Here is a 7,373-nt window from a genome sequence, read left to right on the forward strand (position 1 = left end):
AATATAAAGAACTTTTCACAGAACATAGGAGCGATATTCAATCCCCATTAACAATTCATGTACCTTGAGGCTGGGATGCAAGGCCTAACTGGCTCATCTCTCTTTCTTGAGGTCTCTTTCAACTCCAAGATTCTATTGGCACTTGAGGTGTCAGTTTTGTAAACTAATATATCTGCATTTTTTTTTAGAACACTGAACACGAACAACTCATTCGAACTGAACACTTCAGCCCTTGCTCCAGCCAACAAAACATGAATAGAAATCTAGGTATTTATATTAACAGTGGTAAACACTGAAGCTGTCTGCTGACAGGAATGTGTCCATACATTCCTAATAAAAGCAAACAGAGCTTCACCATGAGACAATAGCAAAATTTCTATCCCTGCCTCATCCAGATCAGGAATTACATGGAAACCTTTGGCATCCTTGAGAGTCAGATTGATACCAGCACTCCCAGGGCCACCTACATCCAGAAAGTAATATAAAATAATTCAGAGAAAAAACAGTTTGTCTGACAGGATCAAAATTCACAACTCGTCTCCATTGTGGGAGGTGACAAAACAGCCTTTCTTTAAAATTTTATTTATTTATTTGAGAGGGAGAGAGCGAGAGCGCGAGAGCGCGCACCGGGGAAGGAGCAGAGAGAGAGAGAGAGAGCGAGAAGCAGCCTTTGCGCTGAGCGTGGAGCTGGAGGCAGAGCTCGATCTCATGACCCTGAGATCATAACCTGAGCTGAAATCAAGAGTGGGGGGCTTAACCAACTGAGCCACACAGGCGCCCCAAGATAAAATAGCTTTAAAGGAAGAATGATGAGGTTCAGCTTCCAGATCTACCACTTAGCAACTGCATCGTCCTGGATAAGGTATCTAATCTCTCTATGCTTCAATTTCCTCATTAATTCTCTGGGGATAATAATACCTCATTCTTCAGATTAATGTTCTTGCAACACTGAAGGCACTCAAGAAGTAGCAGTTATTATAACAATCAATGTGTCCTTCTGGACTCTAGATCACATCTTGTCCTACCTTAGCAAGTCTCTGGATTCCACTCAAGCCTCTCTCTCTCTCCCTCTGTCTTCCTGCCCTTTTCCCTTCCCCTTCCCTCCCCACCCCATCTGAGTTTTTGCAACCTACTCAGTTTAGGGAATATTTTGTAAATCGCTTCTACTTTGCTAAATCATGAAGCCTAACCCCTCTGGCCAGTCCATGGCCCCAGACTGACACTAACAGAGAAGTCCAAAATGTCTTCTATACTGCTCCTTCCATCTGAGATGAGTGCATGCTATTTTATTTTTTAATTTTAATTCCAGTATAGCTTGTTATCTTATTTTCAATCACTATTCTGATTGCCGGTCCCTAAACAATGTAAAGATGTATCAGTCAGAACACAAACATTTATGCAAGAAACCTAAGATTGGGTAGGGCATTTCTCCTAATGAGTGAGTCTATCAGCTGCACCAATAGAAACCAGATCGGATGCCTAGAACAAAGATTAAAACTTACAAATTGTGTGTCAGAAAACATCTGCCTTTCCTCCAGCATCAAATCTTTTGTGGCAAAAGAGGTATTTATAAACCTGAATTCCACAGTTTTATTTGGAATTGTAGACTTTGGTTTTGGAAAGTTGGAAGGATGTTACGTGAGGAGCTTTGCAAATGCAAGCTTCATAGAGAGGAGGAAAAAACCCTCTTCTAAAATCTTGCCCTCTTCCAAAGAATCTCTGTACACATTCTAGAAATCAGTTGAATAGAGCAAAGCCACTATTTTTTAGTTTAGATTTTTTTTTTTAGAAGTATGCCTAAAGACGATGACAGGATTTTCAAATGAACATGATGCAGAAACTAGCTGACAACTACACCTCTCTCGGGGACTCTGCCATTGCTTTATAAAGAGAACGCTGAAAAGCTGGTGGGGAGATTCTACTCTGGTTCACAGGGGGATAGGTAACATCAGCCACACCTAAAACTCCATGAAAGCTGGATAATCTGTAGCTAGAAAATGTTTAAATGTGTTCTGAGTACAATTCCAATTTAGGATATATATGTAGCAAGTATTTTGTTTCTGGTCTGTTACTGACCATTGACAGACTACCTCTTTTTCTTTTATGTTTATAGCAGCTTTATTTTATTTTATTTTTTGAGTATAGTTGACACACAACGTTAACGTTAGTTTCAGGTATACAACTCAGTGATTTGACAAGTTTTATACCTTATGTTCTGCTCACCACAAACGTAGCTCCCATCTGTCCCATTACAGCATTATAACACTATCATTGACTGTATTCCTTTTGCTGAGCCTACTGTCCCCATGATTTATTCATTCCGCAACTGGAAGCCCGTGTCTCCCACGTCCCTTCACCCATATTGCCCGACCCCCGACCCCCCTGTCCCCTCTGGCAACCAACAGTTTGTTCTCTGTATTTAGAGGTCTGATACTCTACCACATATGAATACAGTATATAGTTCCATTCCTTTAGGGTTTTTAAAAAATAGTTTATTTCAATACTGTTTTCAGTGTAGAGATCTAGAACATGTTTTGCTGAATTTATCTTATACATATCATGTTTTTATGCTATTGTAAATGGTTATTTGAAATTTCATTTTTCAATTGTTTATTTCTAGTATATAGAAATACAATTGATTTTTTTCTGTTGGCCTTATATTCAACACTCTTGTTAAATTTACTTAGGATTTCGGTAGGGTTTTAAAATATATCTATTCTATGAGTATTTCTATGTATGCAATCCTGTTTTCTGTAAATAATGAGTACACTTCTTGTTTTTAATTTTATGTCTTTTGTTTTTCTGGCCTTACTGGCCTGGCTAGGCCATCAAGTACAATATTAAATAAGAATAGTGAGGGCACACATACTTGCCTTACTTCCAGTCTTAGAGGGAAAAAGCATTGTCTTTCAAGATTAGGCAAGATGTTAGCTAAAGTGGTTGGGGTTGTTTTTTTTTGTTTTGTCTTATTTTGCTTTAAATGCTTTTTATCTTGTGGAAGAAGATCCCTTCTATTCCTGAACAACAGAGAGTATTCATCATGACTGTGTACTGAATTTTGTGAAATGCTTATTCTGCACCTTTTCTGAGCACAATGAGTTTTTACTCTTTGATTAGTTTCATATGGTAAACGGAATTGATTTTTTTTATTCTGGTAAAAGACATATAACATAAAATTTACCATTTTGACCATTTTTAACTGTACAATTTAGTGACATTAAGCATGTTCACATTGTTGTTCAACCATCATGACCATCCACATTCAGAACTTTTTCATCTTCACAAGCTAAAATTCTGTACCTGTCCAGCATTAACTGTCCACTCTTCCTCTACCTAATCCCTAGCAACCACTATTCTACTTCACGTCTCTTCGAATTTGACTATTGTAGGCACCTCATATGTAGAATCATAAAATATTTATCCTTTTGTGCCTGGCTTGTTTCACATGGCATAATGCCTCTGAGGTTCAATCCATTTTGTAGCATTTGTCAAAATTTCCTTCCCTTTTTAAAACTGAATAATATTCCATTGTATGTATATACCACATTTTGTTTCTCCATTCATCTATTGGTAAACATTTCCATTGTTTCCATCTTCTGGCTATTGTGAATAATGTTACTATGAACACGCGTATACAAATATCTATTCGAATCTCTGCCTTCAAGTCTTTTGGGCATATGCTCAGAAGTGAAATTGCTTAATCATATGGTAATTTTATTTTTAATTTTTTTGAGGAATCAGCACAATATTGTTTTCCACAATGGCTGCACCATTTCACACTCCCACCAATGCACAAGCATTCTAGTTTCACCACATCCTCACCAACACTTGTGTTCTATTTTTACGACAATAGCCATCCTAATGGGTGAGAAGTGGTGTCTTAGGGTTTTGATTTGCTTTTCCCCTGGTGTTAGTGATGCCGAGCATTATTTCATGGACTTTTTTGGTCATCTGCATATCTTTGGAAAAATGACTGCTCAAGTCCTTTCCCACTTTTAAATTGGGTTGTTTGGCTTTCTGTTGCTTAGTTGTAAGTCTTCTTTATACTGATATTAATCCCTTATCAGACATATGATTTGCAAATACTTTCTCCCATTCCATGAGTTGTCTTTTCACTTTGTTGATAATGGCCTTTGATGCACAAAAGTCTTAATTTTGATGAAGTCCAATTTATCTATGTGTTGTTCTGTTACCTATGCTTTTGGTGTCATATCCAAGAAATCACTGCCAAATCCAATGTCTTAAAGCTTTTCCCTATGTTTTCTTCAAGGAGTTATATAGTTTTACCTGTTAAATTTAGTTCTTCGGTCCATTGTGAATTAATTTTTATATATGGTATAAGGTAAGGTTCCAAGCTCTTTTTTTCATATGGATAACCAATTTTCCCATCAGTGTTGTTGAAACAATTGTCCTTTCCCTATTGAGCGGTCTTGAAATTTTTGTCAAAACTCATTTGACCATATATGTGAACACTTATTTCTGGGCTTTTTAGTCTAATCCATTGGTCTGTATTCTGTATTTTATACCAGTACCACACTGTTTTGGTTACTGTGGCCATGTAGCATATTTCGAAATCAGAAAATATGAGACTTCCAACTTGTTTTCTTTTAAGATTATTTTGGCTATTTTGGCTCCCTTGAGATTCTACATAAATTCTAAGATGGACTTTTTCACTTTTGCAAACAAAACAAAACATTGTTGCAAATCTGGTAGGGATTGCATTGAATCTGTAGAGCAATTTGGGTACTAATGAAGTCTTAACAATATGGTGTCTTTCCACTTATTTGTGCCTTCTTCAATTTCTTTCAGCAACATTTTGTACATTTCAGTGTACAAGTCTTTCGCCTGCTTGCTTAAGGTCATTCCTAAGGATTTGATTTTTTTTATGCTATTGTAAATGAAATTGTTTTGAAATTTCCTCTTCAGATTCCTCATTGATTGTTAGTGTATAAAAATGCCACCGATTTTTTTGCATTTTGTATCCTCAGTTTTTCTGAAATTGTTTATTAGTTCTACGGTTTTTTTGTATGTGGACTCATTAGGTTTTTCTTCATATAAGATCATGTCATCTGTAAAGAGATACAATTTGACTTCTTCATTTCCAATTTGGATGCCCTTTATGTCTTTCTTTTGCTCTGGCTAGAACTTCCAATACAATGTTGACAAAAAGTTGTGGAAGCAAGCATCCTTGCCTTGTTCCTGATCTTAGAGGAAGATCTTTTAGTCTTTCACAATTGAGTATGACGTCAGCTGTGGGGTTTTTTATATGCTGTCTTTATTACAAGGAGGTATATTTTATCTGTTCCTAGTCTGTTGAGCTTTTTTTAATTATAAAAGGACGTTGAATTTTCTCAAATGCTTTTTCTGCATTGATTGAGATGATTGTGTGGGGTTTTCTTTCCTTCCTTCCTTATTTTTTTTAAGATTTTATTTATTTATTTGTCAGAGAGAGAGAACGCACAAGCAGGGGGAACTGCAGACAGAGGGAGAGGGAGAAGCAGGCTCTCTGCTGATGAGGGACCCCGATGCAAGACTCGATCCCAGGACCCTAGGATCATGACCTGAGCCAAAGGCAGATGCTTAACCAACTGAGCCACCCAGGCATCCCATTTCCTTCCTTCTGTTAATGTGGCATATCACATTCATTGATTTTTGTATGTTGAACCATACTTGTGTCCTAAAAATACCACTTGGTCATGTTGTGTAACACTTTACTTTTTTTTATTTTTTTCAGAGTAGGGGGAACAGGGAGAGGGAGGGAGAGAATCTCAAGCAGGCTCCACATCCAGCATAGAGTCTTACATGGAGCTTAATCTCACGACCCTGAGATCATGACCTGAGATGAAATCAAGAGTCGGATGCTCAACCGACTGAACCACCCAGGCACCCCAGAGAGAGAATCCCATGTTGTATAATCCTTTAAAAGTGCTGTTGAATTTGCTTTGCTAGTATGTTGTTAAAGAATTTTGCATCAATATTCATAAAGGATATTGGTCTGTAGGGTTTTTTTATAGCATATTTGTCTGGCTTTAATATCAGCATAATGCTGACCTCATAGAATGAGTTTAGGAAGTGTTCCCTCCTCTTCAAATTTTTGGAAACTTTTGAGAAGGATTTTGGTGTTAGTTCTTTAAATATTTGGTAGAATTCACTAGTGAAGCCGCTAGTCCAGGGCCTTTTTTGGAACACTTGATTCCTAATCCATCTCTTTACTAATTATAGATCTATTCATATTTTTTATTTCTTTATGAGTTAGTCTCGGAAGGTTGCATGTTCCTAGAAATGTGTCCATTTCACTTACATCATCCAGTTTGTTGGCATACATTTGTTTATAGTATCAATAGTAATTTTCTCACTTTCTGATTTTAGTTAATTTGAATCTTCTCTCTTTTGTTCTTTGTCATTTTAGCTAAAAGTTTGTCAATATTGTTGATCTTTTCCAAGAACCAACTGTTGGTTTTATTTATTTATTTATTTATTAAAGATTTTATTTATTTATTTGACAGAGAGATAGAGAGCACAAGTAGGCAGAGAGGCAGGCAGAGGGAGAGGGAGAAACAAGCTCCTTGCTGAGCAGGGAGCCTGACATGGGGCTCTATCCCAGGATTCTGGGATCATGACCCGAGCCAAAGGCAGACGCTTGACCAACTGAGCCACCCAGATGCCCCTGCTTTATTTATTTTTATGTTGTTTTTTTCATTCACTATTTTATCCGTGTTCTAAATTTTATTATTTCCTTCCTTTTATAGCTTTGAGTTTAAGCTACTGATTTGAGAAGTTTCTTCTTCTTTTTAATGTTAACATTTATAATCATAAATTTTCTTCTGGAAACTGCTTTCACGACATCTCATGAGTTTGGGTATGTTGTGTTTTCATTTTCATTTTTCTCAATATATTTTCTAATTTAACTTGCGATTTGTTCTTCAACCCATTGGTTGTTTAAAAGTTAAATTGATAATTTTTCCAATGAAAAACTAACCTAGAATTCCTGGAGGTAAATTCCACTTGACTATGATACATTATACGTACATATGGCTAGATTCTATTTGATAATATCCTTTAAGAATTTTTACACCTATATTCGTGAGATATATCGTTCTGAGGCTTCACTTATTCTAATGTCTTTGAGTTTTTTTTCTTTGTTACTTTATGCTTTTTCAATTGAGGTATAATTGATATACAACAAGTATACATATTTAAATTATAAAAAATGGTACATTTTGATATATGTATATATTTGTGAAACCATCACCACAATCACAAATGTTACCTGAAAATGTTTCTATGTTCACTTCTGTGATTTTACCTTCATGCCTTGCCCTAGTCTTTCTCATCCTCAAGCTACAGCTGATCCATTTTCTATTACTATTGAT

This window comes from Zalophus californianus, chromosome X (genome assembly GCF_009762305.2).
Source record: "Zalophus californianus isolate mZalCal1 chromosome X, mZalCal1.pri.v2, whole genome shotgun sequence".
Taxonomy (NCBI): Eukaryota; Metazoa; Chordata; class Mammalia; order Carnivora; family Otariidae; genus Zalophus; species Zalophus californianus.